The 25,472-nt window shown below is 37.5% G+C and overlaps 1 protein-coding gene and 1 non-coding gene across 2 annotated transcripts in view; one reads left to right on the forward strand and one right to left on the reverse strand.

Moving 5' to 3' along the window:
- Positions 1-15,159: 15,159 nt before the first annotated feature.
- On the reverse strand, positions 15,160-15,231 carry Trnaw-cca (transfer RNA tryptophan (anticodon CCA)). The gene has a single exon. It is a non-coding gene; the product is annotated as a tRNA-Trp (tRNA).
- A 121-nt stretch (positions 15,232-15,352) lies between these two features.
- Positions 15,353-25,472, forward strand: part of LOC106053155 (neuroglian-like) — a 104,164-nt gene continuing 94,044 nt past the window's right edge. Inside the window, exon 1 of the mRNA XM_056025306.1 lies at positions 15,353-15,498. The gene's annotated coding sequence lies outside the window, so the exon portion shown is untranslated. The remainder of the gene's footprint in view (positions 15,499-25,472) is intronic.

Below are 25,472 nucleotides of genomic sequence, written 5' to 3' on the forward strand. Positions count from 1 at the left end.
ACGCTTATAGACTACAGATTTCCAGATTTTCCCATTACTAGATCTACTTCGTTTCAAAGACGCGTCTAGGAAATGACGTCATTGTTTTTTTGTTGTTGTTTTTTCTGGATAGGAGCGTTGTTGAGAGGATAGAACGAATGTTGTAAGGAGCAAATAGAGAGTTTATAGAGGAAAGGAGGATGGAAGTTAGGTGAGGGGTTGATAGGCAGCTTGGTTATTTTCTCCATTTGGTTCACCATTCTGGAGTTTAAACAGGTAAAAATTAATCCAATGAAAGGACTAAATTATTTGAAAAAAAAAAATAGGAAAAAGGCGGGTGGGGGGGGGGGGGGGCTAGGTGGCTGAGTGGCAAAGCGGTTGGCTTACGAACAGAGTATCCAAGGGTTCGTATATCTTAGAAGACGGATTTTGAATTTCGGAATTTTTAGGTCGCCCCTTTGTCCCCCCAACTATTATAGGTATCTGACGTCTGTTGGGGGAAAGGGAAAGCGTTTGGTCGTTGTGATGGCCACGTGACACCCTGTACTCTCGTTAACCGTCGGCCATAGAAACTTCACCTTTACATCTTCTACAATGTAGGACTCTGTATAAGAACTAACGTTTCTCATCTTTACTAATAATTATATCCACAGCAACTTTACCAAAGTACGATCACAGTGTGAGAAAGGAGGGGGGGGGAGGGACCAAGAAAGGCCCAATCAGGATCAAAATAAGGGTCGCAGCCGGCTTATAAAACAGTGTATGAATAGAATATAATAATTGACATATAAGAGCTTCGCTGTTAAAATGAAACAAGTCTGATCATTAAATACTCTAATTAATTTCGCGGAGTTATTCTCTCTTGGCCTATTTCTGTCTTCAATGAAAAGCGTGAGAAAAAACAACAGCGCTCTACATAGCAAGCCGTGGCGAGTAGAGCCATCTGTGACTGGACCAATATAGGTGTGCTCACCGCTGGCACCAGATGTTCAAAGTGACTCATTCCTCCATTCTATTGTCCCTCTTAGTGCACTCTCCATTAGCGTGATTATCATTCTTATTTCAAGAGCGAGAGTTTAAAAATAGCGTACTGAAATTATTCATTGAATTAAACCATCTTGAAATACGTTGTAAATATACTTATCTTCAATTAGTTACTCCTAAAAAAACATAGATCTAAATCTATATTAGTGCCTGTAATTAGCCTCTGAACTGTCAGTGTTTGTTTTACGGTCGGGGCTCAGCGTGGCATGAATGAAAATGGTGCGAATGCCTGTATTGAAAGTAAAAGACGTCAGAGAGTTTAGAAGATATGAATCTGTAGTGCTCTAAAGTGCAAAAATAAAGTATAAAAAACAAACAGAAAACGAATCAATACTTCCTTTATTTTGTACAGCGGAGACACCAAAAAGCTTGCTATTAATAGTTATTCCGCCATGTATGAAAATCTACAGTAACCAGAATGAAAGCGCAATCAAATAAGATCTCACATTGGTTCCATATTACTGTGTCTCTTGTCATGACAGTGTTTTACAGTAGCGTCACTGAAACTTGATATTTTATCTGGCAAGTGGAGCTCCAAACTCGGTGAAGGCAAGGATATTCAATGTCGGGATTTAGGACGCCCTTGAGTCCACCCAAATGCTTTCTGGGGCGTTTTAGCTGAGTGGTAAAGCGCTTGGCTTCTGAATTGAAGAATCTCAGGTTTGAATCACGGTGAAGACTTGGATTTGGAACTTTGAGATTTTAAGGACGCCCTGAGTCCACCTTGAAATAAGTTGGGGAAAGTAATGGCATTTGATCGTTTTGATGGTCACATTACACCTCGTTTACCATTGACCATATAAACAGATGTCCTTTACATCATCTTCCCTATAGATCGCTATTTGAAATCAAAACAAAACCAATGAAGATGCTTTAGGCAACTCCTATACCTGAAAACCAGGATGACTGCCTGGTCTTGCCGTTTGAACGCCAGACTGTCATTCGGACTTATAGATGGTCCCGGGTTCCAACCCTGCCGGCTCTTATTCCCCGTCCTCCTGCGGGAGGTTTGAACTCGGAAGTAAATTATCTTCAACTCAGAAGGAACTTCCGAGACATGTTAAACATTTTAAAGAAACATTTTTACCAAACAATGATAAGACTCTTACAGTGATGAGGGTCAAGCGAGAGGACGATGTTTCCGAAGAGACCTAGCCAGTGCTTTTTTGTTGTAAAAAAAAATAGGTGCCGGTACTCAGTGATTAGGTGCCGGTACTCAGTGATTAGGTGCCGGTACTCAGTGATTAGGTGCCGGTACTCAGTGATTAGGTGCCGGTACTCAGTGATTAGGTGCCGGTACTCAGTGATTAGGTGCCGGTACTCAGTGATTAGGTGCCGGTACTCAGTGATTAATAATAAACGTTAAAATACAAGAAAAGTAATAATTTTTCCGCACGTTGAAAAAGGTGCCGGTACACCGTACCTGTGCGTACCGTCACAAAAAAAAGCACCGCCTATGGTTGACGTCTGGCGAAAGGAGGACATGTCTTTCTTTTTGAAGTCATGTACTCCCACCGGCTGGCAGTGTGAAAATGTCCGGCTTTTATTGACTTCTTTACTGCCATGGCATGTTCAAACAGACAAAGTCAGCCAAAAATAATGCCTTGCCATGCCTAACGTGAACTAAAGGACTGGAATATTGTTTAGTTGTTTGAACAATATTGCTTAAAATTACTTGCTGAACAGAAAGATGAAACATTCACAACCGCCTCCAGAAACAGCGGTCTTTGTAAATAATAAAGGTTCTTCGCGTGCAATCTGTTACTCGGAGCTCCTCCACATGTGCGAATTTAATTTTTTTTGTTTATTTTCAAAAGCGTCTCGCTGGTCAACGCACAGTAATCGACACAGTGGACCTAAGAGAGAAGTAGACTCCCCATTGACTCATAAGTATTTTTCTCATACTGTTCAATCTAGAGAAACCATTGCTTGTCTTGGAGTTACTAGTATGAGTTTCAGTTTTTAAATTGACTTTATTTCGACAATTACATTCTAACCTCCATTATAAGATCTTGTCCTCCCTTAGGTGAGCACGTGACTTGTGACCTACTTCTGAGTACGTTCTATGTGTCATGGTTTCATTTGCAAATTTACAACAAATCTAGATTTGAAAAAAAAAAAACAAAAAAAAACCCATTAAAAACAATTTCCAGAAACCTTAAAGATACTAATTTTGTTCAAAGGGAAGAAACTGTGTTAATATTCAGATTACACATATTGTACGTTCGACAGAGTTACTAATCTTACCGGTAAACATTAACATCTATCTTTAATATTATCACTTGTATATGTCAAGTTATAGATATCTATTATTTTTTTGTTCATGACTTAGCATCTCAGTAAAGGAGCAATTCATAATAAGACAGAAGATGAATTGGCAGAGGAAGAAAGAAGTTCTTTTTTTTTTTTAATTTAATTTTTTGTTCTAACTTAACTTACAGGGTCAAAGGTTGAGAAACAAGATACAATTTAGGCTTCATTTATGTAGAGAATTATTGCCAAAGTCTGAAATATTTTTTAAAAATCTGTAAGACTAAGACCATGACTAAGACTAAGACTGCTTCAGAGACATGCACATAAATACAACAGAAACAACATAAAGAGTTCATTCAGAGCTACTACAAACAGGCATCTTGGTCCTTTTCATGTTTCCTGGTCAACGAGTGGCGTTGATATAGTCTGACCGAGTGAGGTACGAACAAGTTTTTGTACCGCTCTGTTCTTGTTTTGATTGACAATGGCTGTAATGATGAATTATTACCGAATTAGTTTTTGTCAATAGTACTTTGATTAAAATAGAGTTGTTCAGTCACGTGTAGGGGGAGGGCATGCACTGCTCCCTTTACAACCGACCACTATCCCATATACAAGGCTTCGTAATTAGTATTTGTCCATCGCCAACTCTACGCTCCTGGAACTGCCAACCCCTAGGCTACTTCTGTAGGCCTCCCGCTGGGAATAGCCAAACCCTAGGCTACTTCTGTAGGCCTCCCGCTGGGATCTGCCAACCCCCATAGGCTACTTCTGTAGGCCTCCCGCTGGGATCTGCCAACCCCTAGGCTACTTCTGTAGGCCTCCCGCTGGGAATAGCCAAACCCTAGGCTACTTCTGTAGGCCTCCCGCTGGGAATAGCCAAACCCTAGGCTACTTCTGTAGGCCTCCCGCTGGGAATAGCCAAACCCTAGGCTACTTCTGTAGGCCTCCCGCTGGGAATAGCCAAACCCTAGGCTACTTCTGTAGGCCTCCCGCTTGGATCTGCCAACCCCTAGGCTACTTCTGTAGGCCTCCCGCTGGGATCTGCCAACCCCTAGGCTACTTCTGTAGGCCTCCCGCTGGGATCTGCCAACCCCTAGGCTACTTCTGTAGGCCTCCCGCTGGGAATAGCCAAACCCTAGGCTACTTCTGTAGGCCTCCCGCTGGGATCTGCCAACCCCTAGGCTACTTCTGTAGGCCTCCCGCTGGGATCTGCCAACCCCCATAGGCTACTTCTGTAGGCCTCCCGCTGGGATCTGCCAACCCCCATAGGCTACTTCTGTAGGCCTCCCGCTGGGATCTGCCAACCCCCATAGGCTACTTCTGTAGGCCTCCCGCTGGGATCTGCCAACCCCATAGGCTACTTCTATAGGCCTCCCGCTGGGATCAGCCAAACCCTAGGCTACTTCTGTAGGCCTCCCGCTGGGATCTGCCAACCCCCATAGGCTACTTCTGTAGGCCTCCCGCTGGGATCTGCCAACCCCCATAGGCTACTTCTGTAGGCCTCCCGCTGGGATCTGCCAACCCCTAGGCTACTTCTGTAGGCCTCCCGCTGGGATCTGCCAACCCCCATAGGTTACTTCTGTAGGCCTCCCGCTGGGATCAGCCAACCCCTAGGCTACTTCTGTAGGCCTCCCGCTGGGATCTGCTAACCCCCATATGCTACTTCTGTAGGCCTCCCGCTGGGAACTGTCAACGATCACAGGTATCTCTTAGTTTCCTGATGTGTCCTCACGTTAACACGCCAATGAACCCAATTTGCCCCCCCCCCTTTTCCCATGACCCCCCATTCTGTTTATGTTTATAGCTGACTGGCTAGGCCTCACACCGACCTATTTATGCTGATGAACTCCCCTGGTCACTCAAGGTAGCGACTTGTTTACACTGACTGGCCGCGTTCTTCAGGAAAGCTTACCTGTCACCTGCAACGTCAATATAAGCAAAAGTAGGTCGCGATTGTTGTTTCGTCCTCGCACGTAGCACCAGGTCCTTCATAAACCAGGTGAATGACTTTATAGGATTAAGGGAGAGGTGAAATTGGCAAAAGCGGGGGGGGGGGGGGGGGATTGGGTCGTAGTTTTGTCCACTGGATGCACAACCTGAATCAGCAGGTGTCAAGATAAACAAGTATGTTGAGCACCTCACCATTAAAGTTCCACTGTGATCATCCCAGTACTCAACAATCACTCACGGCTCACGTGCAAGGCATGCATCAGTCACCTATTTACAAAGAGCGGTCAACAGAGTCATTTGTACGCAAGCTACGCAAAAAAAAACTTTTTTTTTCCTGCGATCCTTTCAATTCATTCGGATTTATGTGTTTTTGTTTTTTATGTTTTGTTATTTTTTTCCCTATTCTATCTCACCGCGTCTTATTCGGGAAAACAAAACAAAATTAAATTAAATTAAGAAACAAAAAGAAATTGAGATAAGTTGCGTTAATTAGAAATTAGAATAACAGGAATAAAATGTTTTAAAGAAAAAACGACTTGTAGTTTACTTCATTAATGAAAACAAAAAGTTAATTAAGTATTAGTAATTATTTATTTCGTTTGGTATTGAACAAGTAAAAGAAATAGTACTTGACAGATGTGGTGGTATAAGCTGAATTAGTCCCCTTTATACTTTTTGCAGAGAATTAAGGTTGTCGCTTAAGCGTTTGAAACTAACGATGCTATGAAACTTTGTTTTCATAAGCACATCGCTGGCACAGTGGCTTTAGATTTAGTAGTTGTTCGAATTTTTTAAAATAAAATATATTTAAAAAGCTATCACGGTAACCTTCACACAAATCGCCTCCCCCCCCCCTCCTGATTTTTCCCAACTGGTCAAGACAGGTGATAAGATTACAGCGCATTGGAAAAGCTAAAAGCATTAAATTGCGCCAAATAAAAACAATTGGTAGAAATTATCTAATCCAGTGGTTCCCAAACTTTTTTGTCTTGTAGACCCCTTGCTATGTTTTCCGGTTTTCGGTAGACCCCCTGCTCAACTTGCAACTTGCTCAAGTTGCACATTTTTTCAAATTCATTAACAAAAAAGTAATTTAAAACTACACAACTACGTATATTGTTTCATATACAAATTTATCGTTCTATGAAGTAGTCTTTCCAACATTAAATACTAATTAATTAATTAATATGCCTTAAGTATCATTGTAAAGGTTTCACAATGAGCAGTTTTGAATCTGCGGAACTGTTTTTATTAACAGGGTCGAAGGCAAGTAACTGGAGCCTAAACCAGTAAGCTTCGAGCAGGAAGGGCCCATTAACCTTGTCTTGCTACCCACCTAGCAGAAGGAAAACTGAATTCAAATCTCTGCTGCCTTGCTACTATACCCAAACATGGGAAAGGTCTCGTGGGTCTACCCTATGGAAATATAAGGAGACGGTGACCATGTATTCCTGGACCGTCCCCTCTTTCTCTTTCCTTAGGGCTTCCAGGTTAGGGCTTGCCTTGTTATGTTGGATGGAGGCTTGCGAAGGGTCTGTCCTATCCATCTTCAGCGTTTCTAAAGGATATCTACTTCAATGGGCTGCTGCTTTGTTCTTTGCCACAGTTCCTCAATCGAGATCTTGTCTGGCCAGCAGATTATAAGAATCTTCCTCAGGCAAGTATTGATGAATACCTGGATTTTTTTTTTCATGGTGGTGATGATGGTTCTCCAGGTCTCCGCGATTCGGAAGCAGATGGGCAAGACGTGGGGACAGTTGGAGAGATTCGCCCAGAACCGAGATGCCTGGAGGAAGCTGGTTGGTGGCCTATGCCCAGAAGGGACCAAAGGCATAGATGAGATGAGATGGTGACCATTAGACAGTTTGTAGCACACAGCGCTACCCCTTGTCAGACCAAACTGTATTTATGTCTTTTGCAAAGATTTACAAAAGAAGCTTTTAATTATTTTATAACTCATGCCACCGAAGCGACCATGAACTGTATTGCTGCTTAAAGAAGTTCTTTTAAAACAGATGTAGGTTTGTGCAAAATAGCTGGTAGAATCAATGTTTGACCTTTGCTGTTTTCCGTATTTTGCTATAAGTAAAGAAATCTTGTAAGACGCTCACAAACCATTATCTTCTCTACATGATGTCGAACAGAGATTTTGTGGGTCTATTCTGAACTTTGAGTGTTCGAAAGATTTTCAAATCTTAATTTTTGTCAAGGTGGCATTGTCTCAGATGATCCTCCAGCGTAACTGGTTCATATCGTCATAAAAAAGTCACTTAGGCAACTGCTTGTTTGACAAGGAAGGAATGAAGCCCAATTTTAAATAATTAATTCCGTACTATCTACATTTCTTTTTTTTTCTAAATATTAGTTACATGTAGACAAAATTAAGCTATTTAAATAAGTATTGAAATTGATTACAACAATTTTTCATTTGAATAGCAGGATAAATATTTAAATGATTATCGAAGGTACAAATCATATATTAGTGTATGAAATAATTACATTAATGGAATGTGAAAATAAAGTAACTCGACCTGCTTAAATGAAATTTAATATCGTAGACCTTCGTGGACATCTCATAGACCCCCAATTTATTTTTTCACTTTCGTAGACCCCCGTGGACATCTCATAGACCCCCAATTAATTTTTTCAATTTCGTAGACCCCTTGGAGGTCTTCGTAGACCCCTGGGGGTCTATATAGACCACTTTGGGAATCACTGATCTAATCGCACAGATTTGTTATTGTAGTCTAGATTCTTAATCTATTGGAAATTTAATCCAAACTTATAGATAAAATTACACTCAATGTAAGCTTTTTTATTTTTTAAAATATTTTTTTTTATTTTCGTTTAAATAAAAATCTTTTTGTTTAAAGAATATTATGCAAAAAAAAATAAGACTTATGATAAATTTATAACAATAGGATATTTAACTTAAAAACTATTACTAAGAATACGACACAAACTAGTAGTTCTTAAAAAAGAGAGGTATTCATATTAACGATGCTTAATCGCTTGACCAGTGCTGTAATTTAAAGTTATTTAATTATTGGCAGGAAAGAAAGATACGTTTTTTTTTGTTAAGCTTCTTCATAAACAGTGCTTTGCGTTTATGCAAAGCTTTTCTATTAAAAATTGTTACTCAGGGATCCTCAAACTGTGTGAATTTTTCATTTGCATTCCCGGGTATATCGTTAACGATGAGAAAGTATTTTCGACAGTGAACAAAGGAGACAAATACATTGCTTTGAGACTCAGTGAAGAGCTCTGCTTCTCACAAAGTACAATTATAAATACACTGCCTTGACTCAGTGAGAGCTCTGCTTCTCACAAAGTACAATTACAAATACACTGCCTTGACTCAGTGAGAGCTCTGCTTCTCACAAAGTACAATTATAAATACACTGCCTTGACTCAGTGAGAACTCTGCTTCTCACAAAGTACAATTACAAATACACTGCCTTGACTCAGTGAGAACTCTGCTTCTCACAAAGTACAATTTGAAGAAATGTTCATGCATAAAGCTCCATGCTTGTGTTAGTGTGGATGATGAAAAGTCCTTTCTTCTATGAAATAAGGTATCTAATAAAGTAGCATTAGATTATTATATATATGGCCTCTTGTGCCTCGGAAGACAATGGAAGCGCCAATGTGAATCACTGGCTTTGGTTTCGTCTTGAGACGGGGCAGAATCTGGTGTGACTGATCAAGCCAATTGTGGAGCGGCAGAGTTTGCCCCAGTTCGTGCATGTCTGTGCATCTGACTTAGGGCTAGTTGACACAAGAGTTACTAAAAGTTTTTCAAGTTTACTTTGTCTTTATATTTTTTGTCCTCCTTTACAAGACTTTGTCCTCCTTTTAGTCCTCCTTTCGGTATGTAGGTGTCTGGTAATCCTACTGGTTTCAGCAGATTATTTTTTTCTGTATATGCCAAATATGGAGCGAGGGCACCTTTGATGGAGTTGTTCGAGATGCCTTTGATTAGAGCATTCAGGTCTCCGAGCCATACACAATTGTGTTGAGAACCACTGATTTATTTACATAGATGAAACAGTTGCATTTAAAATCAGTGTATTATTTACGTCAACTACGTCATATTCCAGTTCATAGGAACTCGACAATAGCTGTAAAGTCCGATCTTCTCTTTGAAACGATTTACCATCAAACGTACTACACCCTAGGTTTGGCTAGGCTGCGTCTATCACATAATTCCCTGCTATTGCTGTTAAGTTTCGTTTAGGCTGATCAATTTCTTGCAGGCTGCTATCTGCTTTACCTCGTATCTTGTAACACCAACTTCCACAGCACTGAGTCATGATGACTGATCATATGCTATCATTTGAAATTTAAACAAAAATTAAATTGTCGCTTTTATATAGCGCTAGTTTCATGCTTATAGCATGGCCAGAGCGCTTTGGTCCAATCTCGTTTGTGGATCAGTGGGGGAAGGCGGGGGGTATCTAAGAAGGTTTTCCGTGCTGCTTTTAGATGCTCAGTAAACACAACTCTGACCGAGTCGGGTGTCGAAACTAGAGCCCCCAAGCCAGGCCAAGCTCAAGCATACTTAGCCTCTCAACCACTAATCCTTTCTGCAATATCTGTCGATTCCAAATACCTTAAGATCAAAAATTGGTTGGGCATCACAGATATGAATGGCTTAGTGAAATAGAGACGATATCAAAGAAGTTGAAATTATGTGAAAAAAAAAAGCCAAGAAATAAATCCCTAGCACTAATAAGGGAACATATATATAAAGCTACTCTATAAAATGCCCTAAAAAAATACAAAATTGTCATTTTGGGGTGTCATTCAATGTGGGAAACGCCAATCCTACTCGCGATAAAAACAACAACAACAACAACGGCCTTGTCAGCTTTCATTTAATAAAAATCCTAGTGCGAATTTTAACCAGGAAGTTCCAATATTTTATTTCCTATAATAGTCAATGGCATATGGGTCTAAATATAGGTCTAAATCCATCTCAATCTCTTAGAAAAAAAAATCAAAAGCTATATTTTGGTAGTCTAACAATAGTAAATCTAAAAAGGCAGATCTGAATGTTTATCTGCTTTTAGTTGGAAAACTACCTTTTACTGTAGATGGCTAGTAAAACTAATTTGACCGTGATTTTGTACTTAGTTAAATATAAATAAAATGCAAAGACATATTTATTTTCTAACAAAAAATCTTAATTTTCACTTATTACCCAGACTAAGCCCTGCGCAATCGTTGCACATAGGGCCCCGCAATCTGTTGGGCCGGCCCTGTATAGGTATTTTTTTTAATTCAAGAGACTTTCTTATAACCCATTTTCTGTAAGAAGCAGGGGACTGCACTGACGCAAGGGAAACAACTGATAATAAAAATATATTAATACAACTTATGCAGTTGCTGTTCCTGCTAGCGATTTCGCAAATTTGAGAAAGTAATTTTTTTTTAGTTTAAGATTTAGATTTAGATATACATGTGGGTACAAAGCTTTTTTGGAATGAAGGTAAATACAAGTGTGATGGTTAGTTTTCCAACCTTTAATGAAATTCATCATTTACATTTTAAGCCCATGTAATATGCTAACTCTTCAAGTGTTTCCACAATCCAGTAGGCCTATATTACTGGTATATTTATTTTATATTAAACGGTATAACAAATAATTCGAAGCATACAGGTTAATACAAAATTAATCTTTTTTTGTGTGTGTTTATTTCCACAATGATTTAAAAATACTATGAAAATATTGCTATAACTTAGCAATTAACCTCAACGAAAGTGATATAAAACAGAACGTTTAATAATCAATTATAAACTAGAACTAGAGCCAAACCCAGAGTCACATCTCAGGCCTTCTTGTTTACATCTCTAATCATTGGCCATCTTCCTTCCTCTGTTCTCTCTCGTGTCTTCTGGTACACAATGTCGCGCCAAATGACAGTGCGTAATGTAGAGTCATAACACTGCCCCCTCCTTAGTTATGTTCGTCCCGAACATGACCAGATTTTCGACAGGGCAGCGGGATTGTCAGTGCAGATGAAGTTCTGGCAAGAAAGTTATAGTCCCACTGGAGGCCGGGTCATAAACACACAGTCATTTTCAGCCATCTTCAGAAAGTATGCCTATCCACACACATCCATTAACCACATTATCAGTGTCCAGTTTCCGCTGAAATTGATTCATCTTTTACTCTGCTTTGTGAAGGCAGACGTGCACACGTTTGTCAAGTCCAGACCTGTTAATGGTTTTTCTGGTATTTGCATTGTTCATTCGAGGTGCCGCCCGTACAGTTCTTATTAAATTTTTGTCTGCAGTTAGTACTGGTAGCCAAACAGGAGTATTGGACACAGACCCAACGTTGTCTGATTTGGTCATGCCCATTGAAGCACTCATCAAGGACATCGAAAGCAATAGTTTCACTCTGCTTATAGGTCACTCCTCTAGTTTCTTCATTTAGCGTTTTCTTTTCGGGTCTGCGCTTATCGTTGAAAGGTTGCCACTTTCTTTATCTTGAAAGCTAGACGCATATGATTTGTCATTATGATCATCGACGGTCCTGCCACTACCAACACTTTCGTTGCAACCAACCGTACAGCCACAACAATGATTGGTGGATGTTTCATTCTCCGCTTTTCAAGGATGCAGCTGGCCTTCCAGTTTGTCCCTTTTATGATACCTGTTTACGGACATTGGACCATTTTGATATGGTCGTATGTTCGACTCGTTTCACATTAACGCCTTCCACATCATCATTTAGCAATGGAAACTCTATGTCTCCATATTGTACAGTTCCACTTCCAATGTTTAGAGATAAACCGAATTCCTGCATAAAATCCAAACCAAGGATGCAATCGTCGACAACATTGGCGATCAGAAAATCCTGACTAAATAGTTGATTTCCTATTTCAAAGTCAAGCCGTATCTGTCCTAATATAGGTAACAGTTCGCCACCTGCTGTTTTAAGAGTGTAGCCATTCACTCGTATTATTTCTTGATCTCCGATCAGACTGGGTCTAACTATCGACCGCGTAGCCCTTGTGTCCAAGAGGAACCTATGAGAGCGAACGCCAATCTTTCCTTGCACTCTCAAGGTTCTGCTTTGCTCTAACACTCTGAAAGGAGTCTTCATTCTCGGAGTTCCGATTTCCTGGGCTGCCCTTTCTTGCTCCCTAAACCCGTGGAATCGTAGCGATTGACGTTCTGATGCACAGCCTTGGCCTTGGAAAAACATGTTACAATTCCTCCGTACATGACCTGGAGTGTTACAATTCCAACAAGGAAATGTCTTTCTACTACACCTTGAGGTCTGATAATGTTCCTGTTCATTTAAAGCCTTTTCCACCATTCTTCGAATCAGCCTCGGCAGATCCTCCTCTTCCGACACATTTAACGTCCGAAAATAGTGTATGTTCCTCGCTGAAACTTCGGCCGCCTCGTAGGACATGGCATAGATGAGGGCTTCGTTGATTTTCCGTTTTCCGCTTTTTCGGACGGCCTTCTTAAGTTCCGAATCTCGCATTCCATCTATAAAGGCATCTGTGATCAGAACATCCAAAAGTTCCTGTGTTGCCGATGGATAAGCAAGACGGGCGAGACGTTCTATGTCTGCTGCTAATTCCTGTATTGTCTCTCCGCTCTTCTGTTGTCGATTCTTTAATTGCATCCTGAAAACTTCCTGCAGGTGTTCATTGCCGTATCGTAGTTCCATTGTTTTGACCATCCGATCCGTCATAGTCTGTAACAATTCGGCTGCCTTTCCTCTGAGTGCCAACATAAGACCAGTTGCTTTCTCTGCTTGGGTATCCCATATGTTGATTTGCGCCGCCGCCTCGAATTGTAATCGATACACCGACCAAGACACAGAGCCGTCAAACATCGGTGGTTTAATCTTCCCCGTCATTTCAGTCACAGTGGCACCCGCATCTTGTTTCTTTTGCAGCTCCGCCTTCATTTCATTTCGTAATTGTTGAATTTTGGAATCAACATCTCCCAACATTTGGGACCTTAATTCAGCTACCTCCTTTCTTAATTGTTGTTTGAAACTGTCTATGTCATTTTTCAATTCAGACACAAAGGATGCTATAGAGCTAAGTTTATTACCTAATTCATTTTTAAGTTCATCCTTCACCAATTTCAGGTCTTCCTTTATTTGCTCTTCCATCGATTTCCAAATCTCCCCCGTATCGGGTTCTATTTCAAATAAATAGGTGTCCGGATCCTGTTCATCATCTATGATGCTTTGCTTCAGACGCTCCATGAGCGCTTCTTTGTTGCCGCTTACCTTCAGCTCTCTGCATCTGAGTTCTCGTCTAGGTTCTATCAATGAAATCTGACCAAGTGTTTTCGTTGACGCCATCCCGTATCTTTCTCACGTTGGCCTACCAAAACTTACGTTGGGTTATCCGAAAAGAAAATGATGTAACGGGCGTGTACAAAGACCTTGTTCCCACTTTCGTTGAGAATCCCACTTCTGACACCAATTGCTATAACTTAGCAATTAACCTCAATGAAAGTGATATAAAACAGAACGTTTAATAATCAATTATAAACTACATCTAGAGCCAAACTTAGAATCACCTCTCAGGCCTTCTTGTTTACATTGCTAATCATCGGCCATCTTCCTTCCTCTGTTGTCTATCGTGTCCTCTGGTACACAATGTCGCGCCGAATGACAGTGCGCAATGTAGTCATAACAATATTTATATTTTTTTTTTTACAAAGAACCGACTAGCTGGCTGCCTGGTCTTGTGGTATGCGCTCTGGACTGTCGTTCAGACTGTCTCGATATTCCCGGATTCCAACCCTGCCCGTTTCCATACCCCGTCGTCCTGCGAGATGTTTGATCTAGGATGTGACTATCTTTCAATCCGAAGGAACACCCGAAACATGTTAAACAAAACAAACAAATATTCAAATAAAACACAATAAAATCCACAACTAGCAAGCATTTTGGTACATTCGTTTTACAGAAAAAGAAGCTAAGCATTTCATACAATCATTTGTTGTGTTCACTTTTCAATTGATAAATAAAAAGCTTGGTGTATCCAGTGTACAGGCTAAAGTGCTTGTTGATAAGGTCAGTTGTCTTAGTAAGTGATCATAATTCTCTTTTGCACTATCTAGCACTGCAGAATCAAAGTTTCTAAACTCTTAAAGTGTGACAAGAGGCACATTAAGGGTAGCTACTTTTTTCAATAAAAGTTAGTCCCCCTTCAATACATTATTTAAGTCCCTGTTAACTGTATACAATGGCCACTTCCTCTTTAGCCTCTGAACTGACCAGTGTACATTATTGTTAACTAAATCCCATAATGTTTATATAATAGTTTTGTTGCTATGCTCCGATTGTGTTACTCAAGAGGAGTGTGCCACTTTGTGGGAATATATTTTTCAATAACGAGCTAAGAAGACTTTATTTATTTGTTGTTAATAAGTTGGTTGATGTAAATATTATGTCTACATAGTCTCTTATCCTTTCCTGTATGTGGGTTTTTTTTTCTATCAAGACCAGATTTGGGTCGTATAGTATGTAAAAGACAAACTTTTGTCTTGATACGAGACAGTAGTGTGTCTCATGGAGGACGGTCCTTTGACTGTTAGGACCTGTAATATATTATTGAAAGCCATCGTTTTGTTTTTGAGATGAGACACTATTGTACCTCTGTGGTGGCGGTTCTTTGATTATTTTGACTGAACCTGTCCTACTAGTTTGATTTTTTGTTCATTGTTTGACTTGCTTTTGTAGGCCTTTATGTCCGTTTTCTTTTAATGATCTTATTCTTTTGTTCCTAAATAAACTTTTTATTAGCTGTAACTAAACTCTCCTTGTTCTTACTTGTACGTCTCAGTAAGTTTTAGATCTAGAGGTTATAATTAATAGCCTACCTTTTTTTTTTTTTGGAAAACGCCCCTCCTCCCCCCCCCCAAAAAAAGCAAAAATATCGCTGACCCCGACGTGATTTGAACACGCAACCTTCTGATCTGGAGTCAGACGCGCTACCGTTGCGCCACAGGGCCACCTGCTATCCTCTTATTTATAAAACATTTATAGCCTAGAAAACTTGATTGTGATCGATACCACAAGGGATTGTACTCTTTTTTTTTATGTGAGCAACCAGAGTCGTCTCATTGTATATAGTATAGATCTATAGTCAATATTGATTTGTTATAGTATAAGAACTATAATAGAGATCTATCCTACAAATCATCTAATGTAGATCTAGACTCTCTAGATCTATTTATTCTATTCTAAATCTTAGTCTTAGAGATCTAGAAACTTTACATGTGAGTAGTCCATGATCTATCAAAAAGAAATCATCTATTGAATCTATTCAACTATTTTTATTGACAAATATTGTCTATAATAATAATAATTCATTAATTGACTATTGAACTTGAAGTAATTGAAGTTCAATTGAACTAATAATACTTAATCTAGATGTAATAGTAATACTTAATTGACTTAATAAAAGTTAATACTCATCATACTAAAAACTTAAACTAGATCTAGAATCTAGATTTAGATCTAATTAAATCTAATACTTTAGTAATACTAGATCTAGTCTAATCTAGATCTAGTAAAAATAGTAATACTAGAAACAATGGGGCTCAATGGGGTCAATGCTCATACTGTAAATTAAACTATTTTTAATATTCTTATTTAGTTATTCTAGTAAACTGGTAAACTCTACTCTCTAGATCTAGATCTATTCTAGAGTAGTTTATGCTATTCGGACACCTAAATCTATAGTATACATACATAGAGTGTTAGGCCAAAATTTCAAAGTTTGACTTTGACAGCGCATTATTTGACAGTCACAATGGTTCGACATAGTCGACATAGAAAAGAAAATGAAGTATCAATATCTTCTGACTATAGTTATAGTTTAAAGAGAATAAGGATGACTACTTATATTTGTACCCCTAACCTAAAAAAGGTTATTATATTTAAGGTCAAAGAGGCCATGTGTTTTCATTTAATTCAGACAAATTTGACCCACATTAGCCTTAAGTTAAGTGAGCCTTAAGTAGGTACTTTGATAAAAATTTCAAACTCAATATATTGTAATGAAACTGATATAGTTAGATAGAGCTCTTTAAACTGAATTTATTGATACCTAATTTATGTTTATAAGATAATTAGAACAGAAGTTATAGCAATTTTAGTGGCGAAAATTTTGCCTATATTTTTAAAAATATTTCGTGACCGAAAAAGGGAAATTTTGCAATAAAAATGCTGTAACTTATAAACTATTTGAGTTATTTGCATGAAAATTTCACAAGAAATGCATGATTATTTCCTGATATTTATTTTACTTTCAAACAACGGATAGACTTTGACGAAATTTTCTTAATAATTTTTAAAGTGAGGTTACTTGTAAAAAAGAAACGATCGACGAAGAAGTCTAAGTTATTATCTTGCTCTATCATACTCTATGTAAAATGTACTTTGTGGTCCTTTAAATATTATAGCTGTTAAGTTGGTGATGATTAGTATATGAAAAAAAAACTGAATTAGCCAACTAACAGTGCCAATCCTATTCTTTGTTCTAATGCAGACAAGGACAGGTGTTTCAAGAGACATGGCAGACAGACATTCACTAATTGCTAGACCTTTGAATAAATCTGGCTTTTGATTTTCCTGCTTCAATTCCAGCTCCAGCAATCCACCTTTTCTTCTGTTTCTTCTTCCTCTGATACTCGTCACTGAATGCTCAAACCTTTTTTTTTCTTAATGTAGCCTACTTAGTGGCATGGTTCAAAATAATTCTTCTGGTGTCTGCCAGTGGCGTAGCAAATAGGGTGCAAATGGGCCTATTACAGAAAAGGGTCCCAAATGAGCTCATTAAATGCAAGCGGAAAAATTGTTTTGATTGTAAGATTTTAATTGTTTTAAATTATTACATTTTTTTTTACTTTAACCATTTTATATATATTGTTCTTCAATTATATTTCTGGTATACTTAGTAGGCCTAATTAGCAAAATAGCAAATTGATTTAAATCTTATTACACCATATTTTCATGCTTATAACCTGTATATGCCTATATCCGCACAATTGACAAAATAAGTACAAACAAAATGCTGCACCCTTATATATCCTACATGTGCAAAGTGTGACGTACCGTAAACTTGTCACAATGGATTATTGGTATGTTAAAGATTCTCTGCGGCTTTGGTATAAGATATTCAAAAAGCTTTCCAACGTACATTTCACAGCCATAAAGCAATATAATGGAGTTAATAAAGACCCACCGGTATGTCTATAGTTTCTGTTATGTTTTGTTTATGAGTAAATAGATCTTATAAACCCTGCACCTTTGTATACCTGGAAAACAGCTGCCTATAACCTGCGGGTTATATGTGCAGAAATATGGTACATTTGTACTGTAGAATGAACTCTGCTAACTCTTAAATTGCCTGTTCCGGGTCTTATTAAATTATAATGTGTTAGGGTTTCAAGAAAAAATTATCGCATATTTGTGACCATTGTGAAAGTGTTCTATCAGATACGATTTTTTGTTTTTGTTTGACTTTTTCCTTCTTTAATATTACAGTATGTATTCACTAGTTAAAATGCATGAATTAATAATATCTGTTGACAGTAAATTTAATTCAGTCGAGTCATCACTGGTAACTTTATCCTACAATTTAAGGGTTGAATTAATGCACTGATTGCACATCGTCTTTTGTTGTACAGATACAAAATGATGCTTAATTCTGTCCTCACCCACATTTATTTCAAAGTATTTTATAATATTTGTATGGCTACTTAAAAACTGAGCTCGAGATTGACTTTCTACTGAGTAGGATAAACAATCATCTTATCAAAAGTGCTTAAAAATACGTTTGTTTCCTATGAAGTTGTAAAATTTTCAGTCAGGACATTGGACAGATTTCAGGTTCTTATACTTGTGACACATTCAGAATACATGAAGATGTGACTCAGAATACTAGCAAGTTACATGGTTGACCAATGACACTGACTTTTCATATGACCCAAAGTTTGAGGAACTTGATCTCGTTTACCCCACGAGAAACTTTTGTACTTTGTGTGTTGTCTGTCTGTCTTATGTCTTGTTACAATGCTTATATCAACTCTGTCTGTGTGTCTGTCAGACCAAAAGTTTGTACACATTATTTCTCCGACACCCAATCTCAGATCAAGTTGAAATTTTGCACAATTATTTCTTTTACCAGACAACACAAGAATCAATAACAAAATGAATCCATTAATTAAATAACTATTGGTAATAAATTAATTTGTTTGGTCTCAAACAAGGGGAAGAAATTTTACTTGACTGAAGTGGTGGTAAAAGCTGAGTTAGTCCCCTTTCCAAGGAAAAGAAATAGTACTTGACTGAAGTGGTGGTATAAGCTGAATTAGTACCCTTTATAGATAGTCGTCTAAGGCTTATTACAAATTTGATTACTTGACTGATCCAAACTAATTGATATACTATACATAATATAAGCTTTGTTTTTTTTAAAAGTATTTTTGTTTATTTTGTTTGTTTTCTTGGCAATGTACTCTCACATTAGATACAGTATTTGGGTACAGTCACATTCAGCTTACCATCGTTATCCCAGTATTCCAGAACTTGGGCCCAGAGTTACCTTGCAATACAACTGGTGTCAGCATTCCTTTTATGACCTTATGCAGTTCATGTGTCTTCTACTTATTCCGTGACATTTTATGGGTTGTGACTAGTCATTCTTGTGTTTTATCGGATGTCTGTACATGCAAGAAGACTCTGACCAGTTTAATCTTAGTTTCTATTTTAATATTTTAATGTCTTTAAATTAGGTTATCTAGAAGCATCCCACTCCAGTATCCTTGTTCCCTTTTCCAGCTCGATCTAAAGGTTGGAAATGCAATTTTGACTTTTGGCGCTTAATGTAAATGCTGTTCTTTACTCAGTTAGCGTTCATTTAAATCTCATCTGATGCATACCTATTCCTACTGTCATCCGAACACTAGCAAAAATATACTAAAAAAAAAACAACAACACATATTCGATGAGCCAATAACCATTTTGTTTCTAGTCAAACAATGCGGTTCGAATTCCCATCAAAAACCTGACAACTATCATCCTTATACAGTCAACAAGCAACCGAACATACATAATACAACAGATTTGTTCTTGTAATCTGTGTAGCTCTTGTTCTGACTGTGATCAAGTATTGCCCTTTCCTTTTTAAATAATTTGACTAATGTGAAAGACTCGCTTGTACAATGATTAATTACATTAGAAATGCAGTGATTAAAATCACTGTTAAAGGTTTTTTGATAACCTTTTAGTGGCTAACTGCATGACATGAAATTAATTATTATTGTTTTTTTGAAGTTCGCTTTAGTTCATAAGATAATTTTTTTCCTTAAAAAAAGGACAAAAACTTTAAGAACATTTATTATACTGCCCTTATTAGATCTTGTTGCAGGTCTCATGTTTTACTTCGCTGGCTCCCTTCAGTGGCGGCACAAATAAGGCGTGTAAGAGGTGAATCAATAGTACGGCCGTGAGATGAACGAACACTGGTGTGTATTAGACACAGTTGTCACGTGGGCAAAGCTCCTCTTCCGTTAACCTTTCCCCTATTGTACACCCCCTCCCCCATCTTTTTATAGATGATATGTTTGAACTGGAACTAATGCCTGGTTGATGGATGTTTTGTTTGGGCGAATGAAGCAATCGTAGTCATGGTAACCGATGGCTTAGTAAAGATTATTTCCGTTATCCGCAGTAAAAGTACCTAAAGAATTGGTCTACATGTCCGTGAAGGAACAAGTCTCAAACTTATTTAAATTGCTGTCTTCTTTGAGTCAACGATTCTAAAAGTGTATTCGAATTGTTTTTTTTTTCTTTTTCTATGAATTAATGATTTTCATTTGACATTTGGTCATCCGATATTAGTCTGAAAGTAACAAGCCGTATAAATCACGTTTCTCCATCCACACACCAAGACTCATTGAACCAGTAGCCCCAGTTTAATCTCCACAATGGGTCGACTTGTTGCGATGGTGTTAACTCTATTTCTACGTTTTGTTTTTTTGAATATGTTGAATGAACAATGTGCAAAGTCTGCCGTCGTTATTTGTTTAGGGGACGAAATGATACATTTTCTATACGAGATAAAACACTTTAGTTCTTCAAGAATAGAAATCACGAGAAGATTGGACACACGCTATGAGCAGACAATATGACGTAATTATATAGATTTACAAAAAAGTATTTTTAACATGAAGCTTGAAGCCTATTAACTGAAGGGACCCAATACAAACTTGTGTCCTCTTTTTATTGGTTTTTAAAAAACAACCTTTCGACCAGGAAATAAAGTCACAATTTTCAATTTTAATTGACTCCTTTCCATTTTTTCTGTTTTCAAACTTCAAAGTTCGCGAAGCCAGTGTCTAACAAAAGCACGAATGTAAACTTCCTGTTTGCACGTCTCTCGGGACATGACACGTATGTCACGTGACCGTGACCCTTTAACACACACATGCACTTTTAGTGTTTTACCAAAAGACTTGATATTGTTGCAATCTCAACGAGTGGAAATGGTTTTCAGGTCAGAACTCAGAATGATTGGGTCGTAAGTGGAATAAAAAAACAACAACACGTCTTTAAATTTGTTATTTTACTTTTTATAATATTAAAAAAAAGAAATGCATATTAGACAAAAAACAAAGCATAATGCAGAAAGAACCAAGTTAGCTTGAATAGTCCCCCCCCCCCCAACCACCACCAAAAAAAAAAAAAAAAACAACTTTCCCATCATTACAATCTGACATTATTGTTTCTGCTTTCTTTCCCGCGCCACTAGAGAAACAATGGAGGCTCAAATAGCCCGATAAACGCTATCTATTAGTGTCTCGCCTTGCTCTCTCTCCCGGTGGCTCCTCCTGGTCACGTGACGTCTCCAATAATAGCCTCTGTGAGACCTATGGTATGTTAATCTTAAGTGTAGTAGGCCTATTTGTTTAATTTTTTTAGCTTTCGATGCCGAGCTGTGCCATCATGTGAAACATTTATGTAACTGTATATATTTTAATTTATTCATGTAGATTAGGTTTGCTATTATCACTCAACATGTTATGTTGAAAAATGTTAAAATACGACTTTAAATATTAACTACTCAATTACTGGATTCTTTTTTTCAAATGCCTGTCATTTATAATAAAAACAACAACATAAAAGCTTCCCTAAGGGGATTAAGTCCATATTTACAACTATATATCACTAATGTATAAGTTATTTCCCTTTTTTGATATCAAACAAAATAAGTAATTACCAATAATTAATGGACCGATTGGTTCATTGTTTTAATTCATTCGTATTTTGTTTGGCACAATAAATAATTGTTTGAAGCTAAAGTCTGTTAGAAAAATCTATAGTGTAACGTAGGACGTAATCATTTTCTTTTTTGAAGTAACGTCTGTATTAGATAAGATAATATATTTTAACAGTAATATTTGTGAATAGTTTATATCAAAAGTGGAAATTAATATCACACCTTTTTGTTTTCTCTAAGTATTTTGATAACGTGCCAAAAGTCACTAAACGCTGTATACATGACCACTAGGTTTGTAAGACTCAAACGCCAAAAGTCTGTGCTAACTAAATTTTAAATTTTTTAAATATTTGTTTTCAAAAGACATGCATACGGCTTTGGCTTGGCTTCGTGCTTCTCTCCCGAAGCTGCTAGAACCGCTGGTGTGAATTGACTAATGTACAGTCATGGGCGTGTTACGGAATGGGAACTCTTGAATGGTTAAACTTAAAGGATCCCCATTACATTTTCGCTGTTATTCAAAAGTGTCCTCTATGTGTTTTTTTTTTTTTTTAAATTGCTAATAGGGGCTCACTTTTGTTACGCCTCTGATATTAATAAGAACTGATTCCTACATGAAATTCTATATTGCTAGGTCGATATCATCATTGGCCTCCTTCAGTCGTGGAACGACTATGGTTCATCTCAGAGCGCACTTGTTCATGTGGCTGTGGAGCCCTATTTTGGAGAGAATTTCCCGTCCACAGATAGCGCAGGTTAAGGTGCCTTTAGCTTCGGTGGTAGAGGAGCTGGCCGTTTTTCGGATTGTACGTTTTTCTTCTTGAGCTGAGACCCATGTACTTTCACTGTCCATAGCTTTCTTGGTCACTGTCTCTCTCCATCTGTTGCGGTCCAGAGCTATGTCTTCCCAATTGTCAGTATTGATGTTCACTGATTTGAGGTCACGTTTTATTACATCTATGTAACGGAGGTGGGGGTGACCAGTTTTTCTTGTGCCAGTCGCGAGTTGACCATAGAGGATGACTTTCGGGATGCGCTTGTCCTCCATCCAGCGAACATGCCCAAGCCAGTGCAAACGGCGTTGTCTGAGGGCTGTAAAGATGCTGGGAATACCTGATCGCGCAAGGATCTCAGTAGTGCACACTTTTTCTTTCCATGTGACATTCAAGATCCTACGGAGACATACGCCTACATTTACAATTCCAATATTAGTCAAATACATTTTACACAGTTATTTCCCTTGCACCGTTAACCTAACTGCAGTTAGAGCATGTTGAACCGGAATATTTTGAGATCTTGGGATATTGTTTGATGTCCCCCCCCCCCCCCACTTGTTCTAATTTGTATACACATAGTTACAGCTAATGGCAGTTCCTTATATCCATTTATTTCTCTGCACCGCACAGACCGATAACTTTATTTTGTTTCTGTTAAACAAAAGTGTGCTACTACTGGACATTCGAAGGCATTGTTCAAGTATCTATGGGAATCTATCTAATATATTATTTGACAGGCTCTTATTATTTATGAGGAACATTGCTCAAGTACCTATGGGAATCTATCTAGTATATTATTTGACAGGCTCTTATTATTTATGAGGAACATTGCTCAAGTATCTATGGGAATCTATCTAGTATATTATTTGACAGGGTCTTATTATTTATGAGGAATATTGCTCAAGTATTCATGGGAATCTATCTAGTATATTATTTGACAGGCTCTTATTATTTATGAGGAATATTGCTCAAGTATCTATGGGAATCTATCTAGTATATTATTTGACAGGCTCTTATTATTTATGAGGAATATTGCTCAAGTATCTATGGGAATCTATCTAGTATATTATTTGACAGGCTCTTATTATTTATGAGGAATATTGCTCAAGTATCTATGGGAATCTATATAGTATATTATTTGACAGGCTCTTATTATTTATGAGGAATATTGCTCAAGTATCTATGGGAATCTATCTAGTATATTATTTGACAGGCTCTTATTATTTATGAGGAATATTGCTCAAGTATCTATGGGAATCTATCTAGTATATTATTTGACAGGCTCTTATTATTTATGAGGAATATTGCTCAAGTATCTATGGGAATCTATATAGTATATTATTTGACAGGCTCTTATTATTTATGAGGAATATTGCTCAAGTATCTATGGGAATCTATCTAGTATATTATTTGACAGGCTCTTATTATTTATGAGGAATATTGCTCAAGTATCTATGGGAATCTATCTAGTATATTATTTGACAGGCTCTTATTATTTATGAGGAATATTGCTCAAGTATCTATGGGAATCTATCTAGTATATTATTTGACAGGCTCTTATTATTTATGAGGAATATTGCTCAAGTATTCATGGGAATCTATCTAATATATTATTTGACAGGCTCTTATTATTTATGAGGAACATTGCTCAAGTATCTATGGGAATCTATCTAGTATATTATTTGACAGGCTCTTATTATTTATGAGGAATATTGCTCAAGTATTCATGGGAATCTATCTAGTATATTATTTGACAGGCTCTTATTATTTATGAGGAATATTGCTCAAGTATCTATGGGAATCTATCTAGTATATTATTTGACAGGCTCTTATTATTTATGAGGAACATTGCTCAAGTACCTATGGGAATCTATCTAGTATATTATTTGACAGGCTCTTATTATTTATGAGGAACATTGCTCAAGTATCTATGGGAATCTATCTAGTATATTATTTGACAGGCTCTTATTATTTATGAGGAACATTGCTAAAGTATCTATGGGAATCTTTCTAGTATATTATTTGACAGGCTCTTATTATTTATGAGGAACATTGCTCAAGTATCTATGGGTATCTATCTAGTATATTATTTGACAGGCTCTTATTATTTATGAGGAACATTGCTCAAGTATCTATGGGAATCTATCTAGTATATTATTTGACAGGCTCTTATTATTTATGAGGAACATTGCTCAAGTATCTATGGGAATCTATCTAGTATATTATTTGACAGGCTCTTATTATTTATGAGGAATATTGCTCAAGTATTCATGGGAATCTATCTAGTATATTATTTGACAGGCTCTTATTATTTATGAGGAATATTGCTCAAGTATCTATGGGAATCTATCTAGTATATTATTTGACAGACTCTTATTATTTATGAGGAATATTGCTCAAGTATTCATGGGAATCTATCTAATATATTATTTGACAGGATTTTATTATTTATGAGGAACATTGCTCAAGTATCTATGGGAATCTATCTAGTATATTATTTGACAGGGTCTTATTATTTATGAAGAACATTCATTTCTCTTGTTTTGTATTTAACACTTTATCCTTCTTTCGAAGAGTTGTCGCAGAAGGTTACTATCTTATGTTAGCTCATAGATCCTTTTTTTTAAATATCGCTTTAATTCCACATTCCAACTTTTTCTTGGCTTTCCTCTCTCCTTGTACGAGTATCTCATGACGTAAGCTCTGAGTGTTGGTTATTTGGTTGTCCTTCTTATTAAGTGACCATACCATTTTATTTGTTCATGGGTCATAAATAAAGTGTATCAATTTGAATGGCATCCACCATGTTGTCTGGCTGGAAATTAAAAGTAACTTGTCAGCGTGTTTCCGCAGCTCAGGAAAATCTCACGTGTCAAATTGAACAAATCATTGTGTGCCAGAAATGTCATAGCTACATAGTTGCCTTCTCACTCCCTTGTCTGGCTGAGCTTCGTGCAATCTATCCCTGTGTTGATAATACTAAGTTATTTACAGGAGTATAGATTTGATTTAACATGCGGTCGAGTGGTTTTTAAGTTGCGGAAATCGATGGATGTGTTTAAAGGGGAAGGGAGATGGTTATTAAATTTAAAAAGTCCTAAATGTGATATGAAAACAAAAACTTCTAGTACTGTATCCTTTTGTTTCACTGGCTAGATGTCGCAGAGAGATATTGCAGGCGGTAGTTCGC

The sequence above is a fragment of the Biomphalaria glabrata genome, chromosome 4 (assembly GCF_947242115.1).
Source record: "Biomphalaria glabrata chromosome 4, xgBioGlab47.1, whole genome shotgun sequence".
In the NCBI taxonomy this organism is placed as follows: Eukaryota; Metazoa; Mollusca; class Gastropoda; family Planorbidae; genus Biomphalaria; species Biomphalaria glabrata.